We start from the raw sequence: 23006 nt of genomic DNA on the forward strand, positions 1-23006 counted from the left end.
TATTTCTAAAATTTAAAAAAAATGCATTTTGTCCTAGTCTTTTTCTTCTTTCTCATGCTAGATGGTGAGATTAAATTGGATCATTTCATTGCTTTTGTTTTAGATTTTCTTTTGCTCTCTGGGTCTCTCTCTGCTAACCCTGAGCAACTATGTTAGACTTTGCAACAGGAAGATGATTACATAATAATGTGTATTGGCTTAAAATTGTTCCAGCCACAAATTGTTCTGATAAATTCTTCCTTCCAAATTCTATATTGATTCTGCACTTACCTGATCATAAAAAATTTACTCCCAATAACAGGTTGAAAATTTTAATGAATAAGATAAACTTATGGATGTTATTTTAACCCCAGAAATTGAAATTGTACCCCTTTGTAAAGCCTATAAATATATCTCTGAAATATGAATCCCAGGGTTTTGAAATATAGATAGAACTCCTTGATCAGGTTTTTGGCTTTAAAAATAAAGGGAATTTTTTTTGGAGCCCAATTTACACTTTTCCATAGTGATACTAACAGATAAGATACTGCAAATAGAATGGAAGTCGGCAGGATTTAGGGTTCTGAAAGGAGGTTTCTTGTGTGAAAAACAGCTTTCCTTGACAAGCTGCTTGTCAAGGTTTTCAGCAGCCTCTCTTTTCATTTATTTATTTGGTTTGAGGGAGTTAGGAAGGTGTTTGGTGTATTTTGTGCTGGCAGCTTACACGTCAAAAACACAGACTAAAAATATTCTCCGAAATATGAATATACAGTAGTTTATGTCACAGTCCACACAAAGAGTTGGCCTCTGGTAACACTGTTGCGGGTGGGCTTCTCCTCTGAGTTGTCTTTGTTCCTATCCTTAACCTCCCATTGGCTATCCCTTGCTAGGGTTTGGGGGTCCTCAGCAGTTCTGGCTCTCATCAGTGCCTCTCCCATGTGTTGGGACCTTTCTCATAACTTCTGGCCACCTTTGGATCCTCTTTCCTGGTTTCATTGCTTTAGATGAAGTAGAGAGCCATTAAAGGGTTCTATCCAGGTAGGAATGTCATTGATTCTTTGTTGAAGGAGGTGACACTTACACTGGATATTTAAGGATGAGTAGAATTTCCACAGGCAGGTTTATTAGGCACACCTGTGTTGATACATTAGCCTTCTACCTGGTGATGTAATTTCTTAAACTATTTTAGAAGAACCTATACCCAAAAGTATTAAGGGAATCTTGGCATTGTTCAAAATACTGTGCATGGCCTTCTGACTAAACATAAGACAAGTAAGACCAGAACCAACTTTTTCTTCCTCTGTCTTTGCATTTTTGGAAGTGAGTAGATACGGGTAAAATGAGACAATTGACATGTTGAACATTTTTCTCTCTCAGAAAATAAGTTCAACCTTGTACATTCAGGGTACTGTGAATGTATGTGCATACCGGTGGTTACATTTATAGCAATACAACTGAGAATCTGCAAATTAAGTCTGAGAAGTGCCAAATGTGTCCTCCAGCATCGAGCTGAACTTTTCTGGTATGAGAGCAGCTTCCAATCGGGTAGCAGCTCCTCTCAGTCCAATTTCTTTAACTACATTTTTAAAGAAAAAAAAAAAAACAGGAAAAGGGAGTAGAGTTTTTTTAAACAAAAAAACCCTAAATGCTTCGAGAGAGGGCATTTGAAATATTTTTTTCTTGGGATTTATTTTAAGGTCCTTTTCCTCTATCAGATTCTTAAGTTTGCTCAGTTCCACCTGCCCTGGTGCCAGCCACTGAGGTAGGCAGCCAGGTGAATATTTGGTGGTCTGTCTATGGGTCCATTAAGAGGCTGAGAGCAATGGGTTCACCTGAAAGAAAGTCAGTAAAGCTTTACATCATTCCTGGCAAAATGCTCTGATTCTTCTAATATATGATGCTAAATGTTTCTCAAATTCTGTCCTGTGGAACACTGGTGATGGGTGAGGTAGTTACAGTTGTTCTGTGGAAAATATTTCTGTGATCAATTTAGTTTGGGGAAATACCACCTGCTGTTTATCTCCCCGTGTTGCTTCTCAGTGCATATTAATATATTAAAGATGGAAAAAATGTAGTTAAAAAAAAAGTTTTCAACTTTGTTTAGTCTAACATTTGCAGAACATCCCTACCTAAGCCCCGCAGAACCTTTTAACATCCTGAGGGGACCAGTGCTCCATAGAATGCAGTCTAGACCACGTAGAATCAGACTCTCAGTGCACTTGGCATGAGTCTTGGAGTCTGTGGTTCACAGGCTTTTTACTAGTGGTAGCAGCTTGATCTGCACGCAGGAAGGGACTTGGATTCCTTGTAATATAAAAGTTTGCACTTTCTGTCAAAACACTCCCAAAGATCTGCACTTAAAATGGGTAAGCATTGCACCTACAGGAGCATCGCACCATTGCACTTCTAGAATGGTCTCCTTCACCACAGGGGAGTCATGACAGCCGGCCTGGAGCAGTTCAGTTTTCATATTATATGAAATCTGCTCTCTGAAAATTTTTATTCATATATCATTCAGTATACACGGAACCATCTAGCTCCTTCCCACGTCTATGTGAGTCACTTTTTTTTAAGTACTTCTTAAAAAAAAAAAACTGTCTCATGCACATAGATAATTAGAGAGAAAAAAAAACAAGTAAAAATAAATCATGTTGTTTAATTTAAAAACCCAAATGAATCTTAAGTACCAAATACATATGTTTCTCACTTTCTTGGATTACCAAGAACTTACCACCTTTGTTCTGATCCTATTCCAAGCATGTGAGTTAGCATTTTTTTACCATAAAAAAATGAATGATATGGAAACAGCATGTCAAAATAGAGGTGATACTGTATTAAATTCTCCCAAATGTCTCAATATAAACAAAGCTAGGAAAAGTATGCTGTAACCATATGCTTCAGGTTAACAGCCCCTTGTACGTCTCTTTCCAGGGTAATTATATTGTCTTGATAGACAATAACTTTCGAATTTATATGCTCTTCTTTCAAGATTGTTGCCCAGAAAATGGGACGCTTAAAGTTATTCATTATTGTTGAGTGGATTTACTGATTGTATGATATTTATGTCAGAATTGGTAACCTGTTATTACCTATTATTTCGTCATTAAATTTAATGCATGAAATGTGTAATTTTATAGCTGTCCATTACTGTGTTAATTTAATGTAATGCAAATTGATTGTTCAGCAAGAGTGGCACGCATCTAAGCGCACATTTGAAATTTAAAAATGTTAAATGCAGTTGAGCTGTGTTCTGTGTGCTGAGAGGAGGTATGGTTTGTGGCTGCAGAGAACATCTGCATTTGGAAAGCCATCAGGATGGCAGGAGCACTGTGATTTGCTGCCTCAGGCTAATGCCACTTTTAACTGCAAGCTCTATCAAGCTGTTGGGCAAACACTGCCAGGATAGGGCATTTTACAAATGAGGACATGCATGTGCAATATGTTAATTTTGTAGGAAAGAACTTGAGGTCTGTTGCTTTAAGAAAGTCAGCATTCAAAAAACGCAAAAGGAAATTCAGCCATAATCTCTAGGTTTGGGCTGACTTGGGTGCCAGAGAGAAAACATCTTTGAAAGTTAGAATTGCTATTGCTGGTATTTCTTATATCCTGTGTGCTTCAGGCTTCATGATGAAGAGTCTGCAGAGAAATAAAACAAGCTGGAGTTTGTGATATTCGGAAGACAACTTTAGAGTAAACAGAGCTAGATTTTGTTGGGATCTTACTTTTTGTTTATGTGAGGAAGTGTTGGTCATGTTTGTTTTGGTCTGGAGGGATTACTTCACCGCCCCTTCCACCTTGCTGTTTTTGAGTGATCTCAGCTTTGATTTCCATTCATTGGTTATTAGACCATCTCTTCTTGGGGTGGGTGGCAAGATTATCCCAAATCCTGGGAAATATTTGAAGCTGAGGTCACCTTGACCTTGGACTCAAGTATAACATTCCTAAGCCTTATTTTACCAGCTTAAACTTGAGGAAGAGATGGTATCCTGTGCATGAAAGCATTGTGAACAAAGTTTCAAGTGCTTTATGATGGCAACCTGTTATAGTTGTTGTTACAATCAGCAAGATCACTGCCAGTCTTTGGTTGATTGGTCAGTCCTGTCTAAATTGTACTGATTGAAACTGTTTTCTCTGAAGAACTGCCTTTTGACTGTGTATCTATTTATTGTTTGTTTTCAAGAAATAAAACCCCTTTTATTCCTCAATTCTGGCTTGTGGTAACAATGTGTTCATGTGTTTTGTCTCATCATAGCCTACTTTATTTTTCCCCCCTTTAATGAAGAAAATAGTCACCACACTTTGAAAGGAAAAAGAAAACAGATGATTTTCTTTGAGTCATTAACTGTAGATGAAATCTCAAACATTTGATACTGGCTACAAATGTATTCAACTCTGAATTTCACCACCAGTGACATGGAGTCCATCTCTAGTGTCAAGTGTAGCAGCTGGTAACAGTGCTCATCAGTATCACATAACAGATTAGGAAAGAAAATGGGAGAAAATGAAATATTAGATGATAAGTTAGGTATTGAATACATACATTCTTGTACTGGGGATTAAACTCAGGGACACACGACCACTGAGTGACATCTTCAGCCCTATTTTGTACTTTTATTTAGAGACAGGGTCTCATTGAGTTGCTTAGGTTCTTGCTGAGTTGCTAAGGCTGGCTTTGGACTCGTGATCCTCCTGCCTCAGCTTCCTGAGCCCCTGGGATGAAAGGCATCTGCCACCATACCTGGCTGAAAATAGACATTCTCAGAATGGTTTTGTGGACAGATCTTTCTGGTGGGGAGTAAGACTTGGTGGGCAATAATGAGAGTCACGACTTCTGTGCTTGTATGACCAGGACATAGTTCACTTTCAAAAACACTGGGAAATAAATTTTGTAACTGGTACATTAAATTTGAATCAGGGTCAATCCGGGCTCGGTGGTGTACACCCTTATAGACCCAGCAACTAGGAAGGCTGAGACAGGAAGGGGCAAACCTGAGGCCAGCCTCAAGTTAGTAAGACTCTGTCTCAAAATGAAAAATAAAAAGGACTGGGGATATGGCTCAATGGTGTATAATCTCCAGTACAAAACAAAAAACAAACAAAACATCAAGACAAGATCAATCCTGAAAAAGATGATAAAAGATAAAGATGACCAAAACCATTATTATTTGGACCTTTGGGAACTTTTGAGTAGATCACATCTAGGGGTCCATTTTGCTAGTTTTACAAAGGGTCAGAGAAATGGCCAGTTGACCAAGATCTTAGTGGTGGTTATTCCATGTCTGCCTGGTTTAATCTGAGATGATTGGTCTTATCTGGCTCCCAGTGTGGCTTGGTGTCCATTAGTTCCAATAATCACTGTCAACTCTCTTAGTATAATATCCATAGTTCTAATAGTTTTTCTCTCTGCTTTTCTGGTACCAAATAAAAGCAGCTGTGCATAGGGATAGGAATAGACTGGAATTTTGTAGCTAGGTGTGCTAGCCAGCCTTTCATTACTATGACAAAATACCTGAGTAAAACAACCTAAAGGAGGAAAGATTTATTTTGCCTCACAGTTTCAGAGGTTTCAGTCCATGATCATCTGGCTCCATGGCTACCATCTATAGTGAGGCAAAGCATCATGGTGGAGCAAAGCTGCTTACCTCATGGTGACTAGCAAGTGGGTGGTTGTGGGGAATGGCCTCAGACAAGATATTTCCTTCAAGGGCATGGCCCTAGGGATCTACTTCCTCCAACTAGAGCTTACCTCTTATAGTTTCTACCAACTCCCAGTAATGCTATCAAATAATGAATCCATATGTGGTTTAATTCACTGATGAGATCAGAGCCCTCATGATCCAATCTCTGAAATTCCCAGAAGCCCCATCTCTCAATATTGCTGCATTGAGGATCAGCCTTCAACACATGAAGACTTGGAGACCTTTCTAGATCCAAACCATAACACTCATGGTTTTAGGATTTGGTGGTAGATAGGGGTGTGTGTATGTGTTTAATGTGAAAATTCAAGTCTCTGACATTACAAATGTGAGAATAATATCCAAGTGTGAGGAAAAACTCTCACACTTGGATGTTATTCTCACCCTTTGAGGAACAAAATAGGCTTTATTGGTAGATTGTGTCTGTACTTTATAAGTGGGATATATCATATTATTCCTCTAGAGTTATGCTGTAAACAGATAACAACATGAAAGTTTTGTTAAAGCAAACAAATAACTAGAACATTTGCCAGAGACAAAACAATATGTGAAGAATTTGAAAATGCAGTCATTGCTGATGGAATAAAACAGGAGTGGGAGGGTTCTCTTTGTATTTCCCATAGAGTCTTGACTTTGACCTTCGGAACAGCTTGCCCCTGAGAAATACACAGCAACACAGAGTTCTTCTGTAGAAGTGATGTTAAGTCCCTGTTACAAGTGGCGTGTGACTGAATGGAACTGGGGACTTTGGCCCCAGTGCTTTTGGTATTATTCACACCAAATTGAGTGAACAGGTGAATTTTTAAAATTTTGTTTTTAATCAGTAGATATTAAGATTGAATAAAATAATTTTTGGCTCAACTTAGAAATAGAGGCATCCTGTCTAGACTTGAACTAACGTTAAGTAAGCTAAGCACCTCCTCATCAATTCACAGTTTCTGGCTGCGAACCAGCTCTGGTGTCCTTTAGTTTGCTTTCTGTTCCTCTGAAGTGTTCCCATCTTTAAAAGGAAGCTAATTATTAACCAGGAATATTGACTTTCATGTGCACTCTCCAAAGCCAAGGAGAGAAATCGGTAATTATATATGGATACCTAAAAATAAAAACACATTCCCTTTAATTAAACAGGTAGTTAAGACCAAAGGAAGACGAATTATTTTATGTGTATTTCCTGAAAGACCAAATAATTGCTTAAAATTTGAACTTTACTGCCCTAGAGAAAAAATATCCTTAGGTAGTAATTTGTTGGAAATCTCTGAGGATAGCAGGATTGGAAGGGCTCTGAATTTCCTAAGTAATAGTCAGTAAAGGATTGGAGAGTGGGACAGTAAAGAATTAATGAAGGACATTACCTGCTCTCCTGGCAGCCCATGAAACTCTAAAAGATCTCAAAGATGTGGGCCCATCTGTTAGACCCCCTTGGGTCATGTTTGTGGGGCAAAGCCAACCAGAAAAGGTTTCATGGTTTTAAAATGATGCTATGAGTCTGGTTCCTGGTACTCTCCCGAGTGTCTTACTTGACTCTTTTGTGGCTGCCTTGTAAAATCTGTGAGCTACTGTTTCATCTTCTGGCCTTTTCTTGAAGGACTTAGGCATAGAAGGTGACCTAGAGCTTGCCGTCAAACTCCAGTGCTAGAGTGCATGTGCTTTGCTAGCACTAAAGTAGATGTTTTTATGTTAAAAAAAAAAAAAGAAATTTTGTACAAACCAAACTGAATGAGGAAACTCTACATCGCGTGTTAATACTATAGGTCACCAGTACGCCCTAAAATCCTGCAGCTCATTTTCTACTTTGAGATGGGCCTGGCCAAGCTAATTTGAGGGTTCTGGGGGAAAGGCTGTGAAGTTTCAATGAACCAAATGGCTAAATCAGGTTGCCCATTGTGGGTACCAAACAAGAGATCTGATGCTGAAGGAAAGAAACCCAGGGATGCTCATTTAGTAAATTGTGCTTCCAGACCTCAATGACCTATCTGCCTGAGTCAGCAAAAAATCAGCCATATGGTGAAAGGCAGCAGACAATGGTTTTAACAAATAAACTTCGCCTCTCCTTTCAGTTGTATTTTGGCAAGATGTTCACACCACTTTGTTTTCCTATGGGGGAATGTAAATGTATTTCTTTACACTTGGAGATTTGTTTCCATAGCACCTGATAGTGGGAAGGTAAAAGGGTGGCATAATGTTTCCAGATCCCTGGAACTAAAAAGGAACCTTCAATATGATGTTAGAGCAACCGGTTTCCACAACTGACTGGGTTATTTCAGGAGAGTGGAGAAGAAAAGTTTCTGGAATGAATGTATCTGTGTGTAGTCATTGCTAAGGGCACCTTGCGCCCCAGGGAGCCGATGAAACTTCTGTCCATTAGGGGTCTCCTGGGCTACCCTAACTGGTGGATCACTGATTCCCCTGGACTTGCCTAACATTACTGAGCCTCTTCACCCTCTTTGATCAATCAGATCTCTGATAGTTCTCTGCATTTCTTCATCCTATTAGATGTTTCTCTAGATTCTTTTTGCTTTGGATCATTTTTGGTGTAGATTGTTTTGTTTTTGTAATAAGATGGTTATATAAACCAACTGAAAGGGTAAATGTAATTTGTTTTACTGTTAAGTAAAATCATTACTTTATGTCTTACGAGAGTTGCACTTTACTAATTTGTAGAGTTAACCCATTTTGTAGAGTTTTATAGGGTTCAGGATGGTGTTCAGAACCACTGTCTCTTTATACCCAGAGGGCGTGAGCAGGTACCATGCACAACCTTGTATATTATCAGATTGATTCACTTTACATACACATTCATAATTGGGAAAATGATTCTTTTTTATTTTTTTTGAAGGCAACTTTTGTTTGGGGATAATCAACAAAGCTTTTGTTTCCTTTATGCATTCTCTAGTATTTACAATTTTACTTTTAGAGAGTTTGCCTTTTGAAGCATACTTAGTTATTATTAAACTATTGTGTTCCCATAGTTGGGTGAATCTAATAAAAAAGCAGGTTATTTTTATTAACTGCCAGATTTCACAACCGTGGAGTGTTCCATTTTGATACAAAGAGATATATAGCAGGATTTATTCAGCGAGTTCTTTGTATTTATAAAAGTGTCAACAGTGAAAACAGCACACATTTATACAGGTCAATCATATAAACGCACCAAACAAATGGTGCTACCAAACTCCTGTGCTGCTTTTCCCTGTCAGCAGTACAGTTTGACCTTATTTATAGAACTGTAGGTACAGTGGTGTTTGTTCTTCCAGCTGTTTGCATTTCTGACAGCAGTACTGTTACACCAGACTTAGAATGTATCTAAAAGCCAAAGGAAATTCTATTTATGTTTATAATTGCTAAAGAACAAGCCCTGAATTATTGCACTTCATTTTTTTAGAATTGTAATTATAGCACATTGAAATTTATATTTTCATTATTCATCTTTTGACGTTATTTATTAGAGTATCATGAGATTGTTAATTAAAAATAAAATTGGAAAGCAGGAAAATAGTCAGAACTGGGATACTCAATGCCTATAAAATAGGGGGCAAGGATGATTATACTTTCTTTACTATGAAAAAATAAATAAATAGCAATGACAATCTAGCAAATAAAACACTTTGCTGAATGGTTTTGTTTTGCCACGATGGAGGTCATGGGTTTATTGATCAAACATCCGCAAAAATATAAAACATTAATAATTTTCTTGTTGACATGTATATGTGCTAGCATTTAGTGTGGTTATACTTGGGGAAATTAAAATGAATTGAATTTATTTTTCTGGAATGGCATGGTTTCTGTAAACCACTTTGAATTATGCATTTCAATGAATTTCTACTTCCATTTTGTACCAAGAATAGATAGATTAGAGAGTAAATTCCCTCTTTTTTAAAGACTTGAATGCAAATCTGATTTCTGTTTTAGAAAGAGAGAAAGAGGAATGGAGGAGATATAAGGGAGGCGGTGGTGAATGCCCAGAGGGGCATGAGTAACTCTCAGCTATCCCACCTCCCCTGGTAACCAGGGTCAAAGGATCCACTCCAGTTCCAATTCAACACTAGTTTTCCAAATGAAATGTTTCTGATTCACCAATGATGAAATTTTACAGAAAAGGAGAACGGATCTGCCTAGAGTTACACATTCTTGTGGTAGTAGAATAAAGAGCCACATTTTCTTTATCTCAGTTGTGCCCCCAAATCCACCCACCTGGGGATTTCTGTTCAGTGTGTTTCCACTGTACCAGGTCAAGCTCAGGTTTTGGCATATTGACTTTTGTTCCAGATAAATGAGAAAATACATAAGAAGTGCTCCAAACATGGTTTAACCAATGCTCAGTAATTTTAGCATTTTGCAGTTAGAAAATTTAATTTTATAACAGGAATAATCATATCTGAGTTTCTCAAGCTTTCCAATGAACTGCCAAAGCCCCACAGTTCTTCCCCAGCAAGCCTTCAGCTCCACTTTAAGGCCGGCACATAAGCAGCTTCCCAGAGACTGAAGTAGGTCCCCTAGGAAAAAGCTGGAGTCACCTTGCCCCAGCAAATACAGCTTCAATCCTCCAGAAGTCTCTTTGCCCAGAGAGTCTATACTTATTTGGTGTAGATGATTGAAAACATTAATTTGTTATTTTTAATGGATAAATACACAGGCAGCGGGAACATTTTGCAGCGTTATGAACAAGATCAGGGTACTTGGAGAGTTATGAAAATAGCCCCGATAAAAGCAAAGGGTCAGAAATGTCAGTGACAAGGCACAGCTGATGTTAGGAAGCTGGACATGCTAGCCATGTGCAGTGCCCTCTGTGAGCAGGAAAGCCCAGTCTTGGGTGATTTGTTTTGCCTCACTGGATATTATAGAGGGCTGAGTAGTAGGTACACACTGAACCAAACATACACTCAGATTATTTATATGCATAGAATATTGGGAAGACTTGTATTAGGAGTCCAGAGGCCTGGGCCTCACTGTTACTGGTGAGCTGTTTTGAAAATCTAGCTGGATCTTAGTGATAACTAGACTAATTATGAAGATAGAGGCCAGTCTTCTTTTCTTCATGTTTTGTTTTTGGAAATCCTACTTTTAAAATGTTTTTCGGGTTGACCAACATTTTATCATGAAAACTTACAAACATATAGAAAACTTATAAAAATTATACAGGGAAAATGCACTCTAGAATGGATTTTAATAGTAGCGATGTCATCAGCAACTATCATGTCCTGAGTGTTTAAGTCCCAAGTGCTATGCGAAACCCTTTACTCCTACTTTACCTCTTAATAACTTTATGGCTAGCCATGTCTCTCTTCCCTTTATGGATGAGGAAATTAAGGCTGAAAATGATTAAATTGAAAATTGTAGCAGAACACAATTTAAACCCAGGTCTGTGAAAGCTGAATCCTCAGCATCTAACCACATACCCGATTGCCAAGACATCTCGCGCTGCTAACAGCAAAGCACTGGCAAAGTGCTCAGTTAATTCTTCCATTTTCATAGGATCAAAATCCTTAAAGCCTGTCATAAAATATTGGTTTTTCTCAGTGCTTAGTTTCTTACCTCCCAAAACCTCTCCTTTTTTTTCCACCTGTGAAATAAGTATATTGTAGATTTCGAAGCCTCTACTGGCTTTGAGATCATGTAGAGCCAAATACCAGCATCAGTAATCAGATACGGACATGTCTCTTATCCCTTCCAAAACAAATGGGAGTTACCTCCATTTTATGTAGCAGCAAGTAGTCAATTAATATGCCAATATTATTATAACTGATGCTAGTGTGCCTCTTCAGAGCAATAAAAAGAAATTCCTCAAGCACTGAAGGTCCAAAATGGATCTTGTCATCTCTGTCTCCATTCCCTTTCTACTTCCTTTTCTCTCTTCCTGTCCAAAGTGTTCAGTAGGAAAAGAGACCTATCAGGGTGTAATTGTGCAGAGCATGTTGGAGTTTATAAGCGGTAGTGTTCCAATACATCTCCAATTTCTTATTGTTGGTGAATACCTTCAGGAAATGGAATACACAGGACACCTTGCCAGCTGACTGGGTTGGTTCACTTGCTTAGCTGGATTCTTCCTGAGGACTTTCCAGTCAAGAAGGGAGGGAAAGGTGATCATCTGACTCCTCCTTATTCTAGTCTCAGTCTTATGCCTGTTTCAGTTACAGACAGATCTCAAGAGTAGAAGGGTCAAGTGGGAAGGTATGTCGATGGAACCATTGTATTGTTCTTCAGTCTCTCATGAAGCCCTGGCAAGGTAGCTGAGTGCACAGAGTGTCTTATTCTTTGCTTTATCTCTCACATGCTAGGACCCAAACTTTGAATTTCACCATTTAAAACAGTCGTATTTTTTAAAACTATGATACATATAGCTTGAATTTTATCATTTTAAAATGTTCAGTGCAGTGGCATTAAGTGCATACTCAGTATTGTGTAACTATCACCACTAGCGACCTAGTTCTAGAACTTTTTCATCCCCAAACAGAAACCCTGTACCCTGCAAGAAGTCACTCCCCATAACCTCCTCTCCCTGGTCCCTGGCAACCACTAATCTAATTTCTGTCTTTATATTTGCTTTTTCTTTATATTTCCTATAAACAGAATTAGAGAATACGTAGCCTTTTGTGTCTGGCTTCTTTACCTAGCATAATGTTTTCCAGAGAACATTGCCAGTTCAAGCCCTCAGGTATTTTACTGCTTTTTCTTTTCTTTTGTGGCCTCGAGTCAGCAATGACACTTAATTTTTTAGCCTCTTAAAATACCTTGTGTACCATACAGAGAAGAACACTATCAAGACATGAGGAAGGCATCTAGAAATAGGGGGGTGAATAAAGAGTAGCCGTATTTCCATAATCACTTGTAAAACTGCCAAATGCAGATTTTGATTTTCTGCCCAGCTGGAAAGTCACTTAGTGTTAACAAGACATGTGAATTCTTAAATTATTCATTTAAAAAATTATTTTCAGCTATTTTAATTTATGACATGAAATTATTATTTTGTAAAGGGCTAGGGGTGTCCGTGAAAGAGAACAGGACTAAGTCATGCACTGGCCAGGGTTCTTCTTGGATACCAGGTAAACTGATGTGCAGGACCAGGTGAGTTATTCTCCTTCCCGAGCCACAGTGTGCTTGTGCTGATTGACTTCGGATATCACTTGCTTTCCCATCTCTCTGCATAGCCAGTATTGGATTGTGCCCTGAGAGAAGAGATCCCTTGTGATCTGCCTTACTCCCCTGGAGGAATTTCAGAAGTAGTTCTCTCCCCTGCTCTGACAGGTATCACAGCATCCATGTGTCTCTGGCGGTTGAGAACTGGAGAAAGAACATTTCAACCCTTCTGTAAAGCTGGAGAGACCAGCAGAGTGTATGTGACAAAATCGATTGCACACCCCAGGATTTCTCTCTCCCTGCATCCCTGAGTTATCTACCATAATCAACAGCCTCCTAGGTCTGTGCTCGTGGTATCTGTAATTATATTCATTTGTATGGATGCCCGGGGAATTCCAGTGACTGGCCCTGTAAGTGGTTAACTGCAAATAGGAACTTACTGGAATTACAGCATCATTTGGGGTCTTGCACATTTCATGTGAATGATCTTAAGTTTACATGCTATTTGGATTTTTTTCTTGCTTTATTTGCAGTTCAGAAGAATAAAGGTGAGCTAATAATTCTCATGTCAGTTTATCATTTTTTTTAGCACTTTTCAAATAAGACCCTGGAGGGAAGTACACATAGAGACACACACACAGCAATTGTGATACAGGAGAAAAACACAAATCAATCCAACTTAAGTAGAGATGACAAGTAAGCTGACTCCTGAAATTATGTTTCAGTGTGAAACCAAAAGCATTTTTCTTCCCTTTCCCCTTCCCACTTTTTCTTTCCTCCAGATTTAGAATCCTATGGGTAAGCTTCTTCCACTGGCTGCATAATTAGGTAGATTAATTAGCACCTGTCCTATAGCAGTAAGAAGTTGATGCATACAGCGTGGGCTCAGAGTCTATGCCAGACCACTTAAAAAGGAACGGTGGGGGTCCAATGGCTGGCCCTTAGACATTTCCATAAATTAAAAATATCAAGAGCAGCCTCAGCCCTGCATCCTCACTGGAGAGTTGGGCAGTGAGTGGGCTGTGCCGGCAATCTGTCTGGTTGGCCCATATTAATGATGACAGATGAGTTTAAGGACAACTGTTGAAAATATCGGAAGCCTGAGTTCTGTAGTTGAAATGTTCTATCAAATTAAAAGAAAATCAACCTAAATGCCAGCAGTGCACATCTCCTAGAAGGCCACAGGAAGGAAATTCCTGGATCATCGGGAATGGGTAGAACTTGAGATTACCATTCCTTTGGTTTGAAAATCATGTTGTAAGAAAAGAAAACCTCAGGTGTGGGGGACTGATTGCCCATTTCTTTGCATAAGTATTTGCTAGGTGTTTCAAGTCAGAGGAAGTAACAAGTTGTTTGAACAAAGGGCCAGAAATGTATGAGGGCCACACCTAGACTTATATTGTGACCCTATGTTTCCTGACCTCACATCTCTTGAATCTCACCAATGTAAATACTGTGTTTTTACTTTGTTTAATAATCTGCATGAGGAAGATTTAATATTTCTCAGATGTCATCCTCCAAAGTATATTAGTAATAGTACTATTAAAGTTACTCCATCATGAGACATAAATTGAGACCTTTCCCTCTCTGACAAAGGCTGCCAAGTATTGTTTAACACACACTCAAGGTCAGGGGGCACAGCCAGAAATACACATGGAAGCAGTTTGAAGATGGTGACATGCTGCCTTTCAGAGAAGGTCCCCTGCTGGATTCTTCCTGGGTACATGTCTAATATAGTAATATATTTATAATTGGATTTTAATTGCAATCTGATTTTAGTGTGTGTATGTTTCACTTTGCCTCTACTAGAAGGACAATGCTCCAAATGAAATTGTACAATACGTCTCCCAGGGCAGTTTGTTCTCTGCCAAAAATATATTGGAAGAATAAAATGCATGCAGTGTTGTTTGCCTTAGTTTATTGACTTAACAACCTAAGTCATTTGACTCTGGTATTCTCTCTAGCTTTGTGGTTCACCCCAGCAGCACAGGATGTGATGCAGAGAGCACAGACTCAGTGTAACCTAGTTCTTAAATTGGCCTGAAGTCCCTGGGCAAGAGCCTTCATGGCTTTAGGTCTGAGTTCTCTCACCTGTAGAATGCAGATAGTCATATTTATCATGTTTATGTGGGAAGATATGGAGATGTTTACCTGGGATAAGATATGGAAAGTGTCTGTCATCTAGAAGAGAAGGTAAAAAAAGAAACCTGTAACTTTTAAACACAACTCTGATTGTTAATCGATTTCTCATTTAATTCTCTTCACTGCCACCATACATTAGCTGTTGAAGGAGACGGGAGAATAAAGAGGTGGTCAAAGGTTGCAGTTTCATTAGGATGCAGGAATTCTGGGTATCTATTGTACCAGCATGGTGACTGAAGTTGATAATAATGTATTGTAAATGTGAAATTGCTAACAGAGGAGACTTTGATGATCTCACCATAAAAAATAAATAAATAAATAAAAGATATGTGGGGCTATGTACATGCTATCAGCTTGATTTAATCATTTTATAATGTATACATATATCAAAACATCATGATGTAGGCTATGAATATACATGATACTTGATAAAGCCGGTAGGAGACATTTGAAAACTTCAGTTGGTTAGAGATTATGGAGGCCTCATGTCTGATTGTTGGCTGGAGGGGGCTAATGTTTGCACAGGGTCATTTCTCCTCTCCTCAAAAAAAAAGGTGCTTTCTAAAGAAAAGTGACCAAAAGTCTTCCCGGTGCTCATTACATAGCTGCACAACTACAATTTAATGTAATATGAGATTTCAGAGATATCACAACATTAATACTATGTCGATTGACAGCTCAGTTCCCAGTATGAAATTTTGCTTGTCTGGATCCCATGCCCCAGTTCTTGTGGCTATTCCAACATTGCTCATAGTTATAGTGACAATTTTTTACTACATTTGGCTCATTAATTTTTCAGAATGTATTCATGGAACTGATTGTTTTTAAATCAAAAACATTTGCTATCAGGGCTTCAATGAAATATGGGAATTTTTGGTTCCTTCCTGTTGACAGTTCTGATGTGAAACTGGGAGGACAGGGAAAAAACAATTATAACAGTATCTGATAAACAAAGGAACAGAAGCATTGTAAATTTTTTTAAAATTTTTGTCGTAGTTGACACAATACCATTTATTTATTTATTTATTTATTTATTTATTTATTTATTTATTTATTTATTTATTTATATGTGGTGCTGAGGATCTAATCCGGCACCTCTATTAGGTGAGCGCTCTACCACTGAGCCACAACCGCAGCCCCAAGCATTGTCAATTTTTAAAGAATGAATCCATTCAAAGAAAAATATTTGGAATAGTATAATAGAGTTACTTTTGTTATCTAATTTTTACGAAAGGGAACATTTGAGATCAAATAATATCATAAGACACTCATTGTGAGCTTTCAGTAGTTTGATATGTCATTGAAATAAGTATGAATTCATGAATTCCACAAAATTAGTAGATTGTGCCCATTTGCTAGAACACTACTGTGCTCTTCATGTTAGAATAATGGACATATTTTGTAATCTAATAATACCAAGAAATAGACTAACAGCTTAGCAAGTTAAACAATAACAACAACCATTGATTCTGTAGTTTGATTCTGCCTCTTCACCTGAAATGTCATGGAAGCTATCAATACTCCCCTGGTGCATAAATATGGATTGGATGTTTCAGATCAGGTTCTGTGTGTTCTCATCCCTCTTACCCTCACAAAATGTGCTTTTTGCAACAATGTGATAATTAGCTTTTGATATGAACATTAATGTTAATGGATGTAAAATATGACATTTAATGGATGAACAGAGGCAGTTTTACATCTTATAACCTATTTGTTTTCATCACTACAATAATAGGAATGATTGACGATGAAAACAGTTTAAAAATTTTAAAAATTCTATTTTACCTCACCCCTAAATATATATATATATATATATATATATATATATATATATATATTTTTTTTTTTTTTTCAGAATGGACAGGGTTGGATTGTATAAGAAAAGATAATTTCAATGCCTGCCATATGTTAGATGCTGGAGAGAAGGCCCAAAGAGTACAATTGAATTTTTAGAAAAAAAGAAAGAAAGAAGGGAATTACAGCTATAGTCATTCGAGGGGAATGGAAGATTAGTGAAGTGTAATCTCCTTATCAAGTGGAGAAACTGAGGCCCAGAGAGGCATTCAGTCTTTCTCAGAATTACAAGGCTCCTGGGCAGCAGAACTTGAGTAAGATCAGGGCTTTCTTTCTTCCAGGCAGGATTTTGAAGAGTAAAAGAATTAGTGAAAAGTTATATTGAGAAAAAAAAAAAAAAAGGAAGGTTAAAAAATGGTTGAATAAATACAGACACGATGTTGCTTTTAAAGAATCACCTGTGCCAGAAACAATAAGGTTATTCTTCTCTGGAGATTCTCTGGCTAAAAAGCCATGCTCAAGTTCAGCCCTCTTTTACTCTGCATCTTTCTGAGCTTCCTTATGATAAGCCAGACTGGCGGGGCCTGCTCTACTCTGCTCTTGAGCAGGCCTGGGTGCTGAATCGGCATCAAACGCAGGTCGGCAGCCTCCCCCGCTGCCTCCAACTGCATCCATTTTGTTCCTGCCTGGAGGTAGACTGCAGTCAGGATCCAAATATATAGGAAACAAAAACCTACCAGCATGAATTATTATAAGCTGTACCCACTAGAATATAAAAATAGTATTTTCCTAGTGTTTGCATTATCTCTGAGGCCTGATAAGGAAATGGCTTAAAGGAAAAGGCAGTGATACCTAAATGGTGGGGTGCCAGGCTGCATAATGGGCTGAGAGGCTGGAGGCTGGCCTTGGGAAGCAGTTAAGGGAATCTGTTTTGAATGGAATCAGCAGAGATGGTGTGGTGCCAGGGGCTTGGGGGTAAGGACCCCTTCCACTGGCCTCTAATGTCTTCTCTCCTGGACTTATGGAAGGCTGAGGCTTGATAAACATTTTTTTTAACAATTTTTTTTTCAGTTGTTGATGGACCTTTATTTATTTATTAATTAATGGGTGGTGTTGAAAATCAAACCCAGTGCCTCACCCATGCTAGTCAAGCGCTTTACCACTGAGCCACAACCTCAACCCAATAAACATTTTTTATAGTAGAAACGAGCAGACACCTGGAGGACTTTGAAGCACTGGAAATGAATAGTTCCTGCCTTCTTACCACCATTTTACCAGGAAGGGTCAATTGCCTGGAAGGGATTTCTCCTGTCATATAATGTAGTCATACTCATCCCTCTTCTACCACAGGTAGGGACATGGAGCAGGGAGACATTTCAGGCCAAGCTGTGTTGAGCAATCTAACTTGGGCCTATGCTATAGCAATATTTCTCAAAGTGGCCTGCATATTAGAATCACTGGAAGGAGCAGTTAAAAGATCCCATTTCCCAATCTGTTTCCCAGACCAATTACATGGAATCTCTGGAGGGACAGGGGAGCCCAAGCATCAACACTTTTTATTAAAGACGACCTAGGTGCTTTCAATGTGGATCTGGATCTCCAACCAGTGGTCTAGAACATTCTCAATCCACAAATAGTTTATTTGAAGAATTTTGCAGGGAATCACTGTCTTGAGGCACATGGAATTCCTTTGGGGCTCTTCATAGCACCCTAAAGTGGTCAAAATGCCAGGGTCAGCCCAGGAGAAGAAAGAGGGGCTAGGACAAGAGGGCACCTGCTCTTTCATTATTTTGGGTAGTGTACTTGAAAGCTTTAGCTGCTCTGTTTGGACATATGGTGTTCTGTGAGTCAATGAAAGCTCTGGTTCCCTCCCCTCCCCACGCCTACACTGACAGTTAACTCAGTTCTTGGTGCATTTAGGAAAATTCTTACTGCCCATGTAGGGCGCGTCACCTCCCCCTGAGAAAAGGGCAGAGCTGAGACAGAAGAGTGAAGCCCCAGGAAAGAAGTTTCATCATGAGTCGATTAAAAATCCAGCCTCCTGACCTCCAATCATAAGTTCCTGGCCCTGGGAAATAGCTCTTTAATGGGCTTTAGGCGATAAAGCAACAAGGTTGAAATTGAGGTTACATTAAAGCCTAATTTTCTTATGAGGAAAAATGTGCAAATGAATATGAAAGTGATATACCTTTGTAATATAGCTTCTTGCCTGTGCCCAAACATCCTTAGCCTTTTGTCTCAATTTTCTCAGTACAGCATGTGCCTGAAGCTGCCCGAATATATTTTAGTGATGCACAGGCAAGAAGCCTTGTCTGGGGTGTGGGCAGAGAAGGATGGTGTAGCTACATCTGGAACAAATGAGGACTAAGGAAGCCTGGTACAGGTATGGCCATCTTTGCTCACTAGCCACACACCTGGCATGGGGGCAATTTCCTGGATTCCAGAGAAGCATTGTGGACAACTGGCTTCCAGGTCTGTCCCTTACTATCTGCATACGCTTAAGGAAAATGTCGGATTCTCTTAGCCTCAGTTTTTTTTTTTTATCTGAGAAAAGGGACACATTTGATATCGTTTTAAAACCATAAATAAATGTAAGTATATCTTTATCCATTGTTGTAAAACCATATATAAATATATCTTTATTTTTCCACAAAGTCAGTGGAACCTCAGGTGAATCACTTACCTCCCTGAGTTCCAGTTTTCATTTTTCACATGGGGGGGAGTGGACACTTTAGATTACATCCTCCTGGTAGGGTTCTTGTGCCCAGATTCTAAAGAAAGAGAGTGAGTATGCAGTTTTCCAAACTGCCCTTTTTCAAATGATTTTCTTACTTCCTAATATCCCCCACAGAGGAGGAGAGCCTTCCCTTTTATCCACTTTGAGATTTCAGAAATGGAACGGGAAAAGGAGGAATAACATAGAGTAATGTCTTCCCTAACTTTTCAGCTCTAACAGCAGAGCCTGGCTTAAGAAAGTTTTCCAAGTGCAGAGAACTGCTGAGATGCCATCCGGAAACACTGTTTACTTTCTTGCAAACAGCAAGAGAGGTGATCCAGAAATACCAAGCGGATATTTTTCCTCTTATACGCAGTTCTTATTTCCCTGGTGTTTCTAGGCAGTATTAGCCTTATGCTTAAGCAACCCATCTTATATTGTCCGGGATTTCATACACACTGGACGGCATTATGCTATTATCACTGTTAATGCTGCAATAATTTTTATAACCTGCAGTCTGTATATGGATCCTTATTATAACTTCTACTTGGGCCTTTTTATAAGAAGGCATTTTTTTTTCTTTTGGCAGCTACACTGCTAAGGGCTTTGAGGATTTCCTTAATGCCGTCACTCAATGGTTGTATGTTCTGAATTGTCATTTTCTGCTTTTGTGCAGTTTCTCCTGTTCCTATGAGCTTCGTTACCTGCTCATGAAGAATATGGCTCTTTGGAAGTGTAGGTTGCAAGCAGCTCCAGCGATGCCCAGAGTCTTGTTAGGAGGGTATTTCTTCTTGCCCTTGGCATGACAGATTTGAGATTCTGGTGCAGACAGAAGCTGCAACAAATTGCTGAGATGAGACCCTAAAGAAAAAGAGACATGCAAGTGCCCAAGTGTTTCAAGGGGCAATTTAATTATTGCTGACTTCAGACTTTCTGGTTTGCAGAATTGTTCCTGTAGTAGCAAAAGCTTCGTTTTTGAGAAGTTGTTGGAACCTGAGTCATAGCTGGTAGTGGGTGCCTAAAGTCAGAATCTATGCTTGGATCTCTCAGGAGAAATAGATATCCCTGCACTGCTCACACCTGCCCCCCCAGTTCTGCTTACTATGAGATGGTTACCCTTGAGCAAGAGAGGAAAATCTCTAAGCCCGAGTTTCCTCATCTGTAGAACAGGAACATGATAACTTATTTTATTTTATAGAGTGCTGTTAAGGATTAGAGATGATGCCTTTTAAATAAATTTTAGCTATTTTTATTAATTTCTCCATTACGAATAGTGAAATATAACACTTTGATCCTGGGCAAAGAGATATGCAGCTTTTAAATGATCAGATTTAAAAAAAAAAATTCTTCTCTGGGATGATGGTCTTTAGCCTGCATGCATATTAGATTCTGATTTCGTTGGCCAAGCATGGACTCTGGGGATTAGTATTTCAATTCTTTGAGGTATGACTTAAGACAGTGAAGACACAAGTCTTAAGTATCTGGTTTAATGAAATTTGACATAGAAATACATCTACATAACCACTATCCATATCAAAATATAGGACATTTGGCATCTGTATTTTTTGTTCTCTAGATGGTTCTAATGGGCAGCCAGGATAGAGAACCATAGCAAGCAGATGACTGTCCACATTGGACCTGACTCCAGCTTTTTCTCCCTCCCCACAAAGTGCTCTGTGAGCCCCACACCCTTGTATGTACCCATCAATGCTGTTTCACAAAACTCCTGTCCCTCCCCGTGTGGTTGGTATCTGATGCGCCTGCATTTGCATGTGTGTCTTATTGACCTCAGTACCTCCTACTAAATAGCGAGAGGGCAGTCATGTGTCTCCTCCACTCAGCCATCATTTTCTGCAGGGCAAAGCCTAGATTTCAATGGCTCTTCACATCTCCAGGGCTCGCACACTGAGCATGCAGGCGACCAACCAGTTAACTCTGTTGTGCCCCTGCCATGCTGCTGCCCTTGGCTCTACCCATGAGAATGACTGGTGATGTGGGGAAAGGGCCGGAGTTCAGTCTGGATTTTTGATTATGGCTCTCGAGGCCCATCTGGGGAGGCCTCTTGGGGGAAGCTCTGATGGAACAGTACCTCCAAGAAACTTGTCCTCCTTCTGGGCAAGCCAGGCTCTTGTCCTTGACCTGTTGCTCACACCAACTGCTCCAACGTGACCACCTTCCTCCTCCTCTGTTCACTGAATCTTCCCAGACTCTGAAGTCCAGTTTGTGCGGCCATCCCCTCTTCGTAATATCTTCCAAGGACCCCATGCCTCATGGGACTCCTTTCCCTTTGTGTCTCCTCTTGCACTTGAGTCGTGGTTGCCGGGCACAACCTGGTCAGGGTCACCTTCATTTTTACATAGAGATGAACTGTGTCTTGGTTCCAGATCTGTCTGCCTTGGAAAAACAGGGGGAAAACAGTTGTTGTTCCAAAATAACATTTTTAGAGTTTGAAATGCAGGTCTGTTTCTCTCTGATTTGTTTATGTGAAAGAAGAATATATAGAGGAACTTACTCTTCCTTTTCTGGCAAGGGTGGTGTTGCCCTTGGGGGGAGTGAATGGAATGAAGGTGCTACCTCCTCACCATCACCACCCCCTGGTTCCTGAGCTGTCCCGCTGACCCATGGCTGAGGCTTTTACCCTTAACAGCATCTTCCCCAATTCTCTGTGCTCTGCATCGAAGTTTCCTGTCTATAGGATGGAGATATTTAATATAGCCCTTTCACTTTAAGTCCTTGATAAATACAAATAAGAGTGAGAAAATCAGCTAAGACTGTTTTTTTTTTTTAAAAAAAAACTCTCCTCCAAATCATGTTTGAATGTTTTTATTAACAGCGAAAAATGCAAAGGAACTCACTCATTATGCTGTAGAGTTCCAGTGCTCACCATGGAAAATAATCCTGGTTCTGCTCCTTTGTGCTTTAGTTCCTGGGGGCCTCTCCCAGGCTTTATCTTAGGGGACCTCACAACTGCCCAGTGAAGCCCAGATGTGGTAGGTCTCAAGTCTCAGTTGAAGCATCACCTTCTTTAAGAAAAGTGGAAACCCCCAGTCCCCACCCTTTTACATTCCTGATATGCTCTGCATATCCTTTTTAAGGGCAGCCATCGCACTATAGGATTATCTGTCTGTATGTCTTTCTCTCCCTTAGACTACAGGCTCTTTGAGGGTAAAGACCATATGCTAGCATTTCTCTATAGCCAACGCCTAGCACTGAACCTTGTTGCCAAATTCATTATATCTTTGTAGAATAAAGAAATGATAGAATAAATGAATGGGTTGCAGAGTGATCAAGGGGGAAGATGGCCTAGAACCCAGGCAGCTTGAAACTAAGCAATTTGAAGCCATTTTATCCAACTCTTTTATATGTTTTTCTGGCTATTTTGTTGTGATCTTTTGAAATCTTATCTTTGTATGTTAAAGTGTGTTTATTGTTATTGCCTTTTTACAGTCTGAAAAATTTAGAATACTTAACATTCTTACTTTGATGAATATGATGCTCCAACATAGAAAATTTGGAATTTCAGAAGCCCACTACAGTAGCTAAACTGAAACTATTGATTCATTTTCTTTTGTCAGGCAATGACTTTGAAAGAGTCAAATGATTTC

General features: G+C 39.2%; 1 protein-coding gene across 1 annotated transcript in view; it reads left to right on the forward strand.

Annotated features, from left to right (window-relative positions):
* Positions 1-23006, forward strand: part of Rora (RAR related orphan receptor A) — a 671520-nt gene that overhangs the window by 82503 nt on the left and 566011 nt on the right. The window lies entirely within an intron of this gene.

The sequence above is a fragment of the Ictidomys tridecemlineatus genome, chromosome 5, assembly GCF_052094955.1.
Source record: "Ictidomys tridecemlineatus isolate mIctTri1 chromosome 5, mIctTri1.hap1, whole genome shotgun sequence".
In the NCBI taxonomy this organism is placed as follows: domain Eukaryota; kingdom Metazoa; phylum Chordata; class Mammalia; order Rodentia; family Sciuridae; genus Ictidomys; species Ictidomys tridecemlineatus.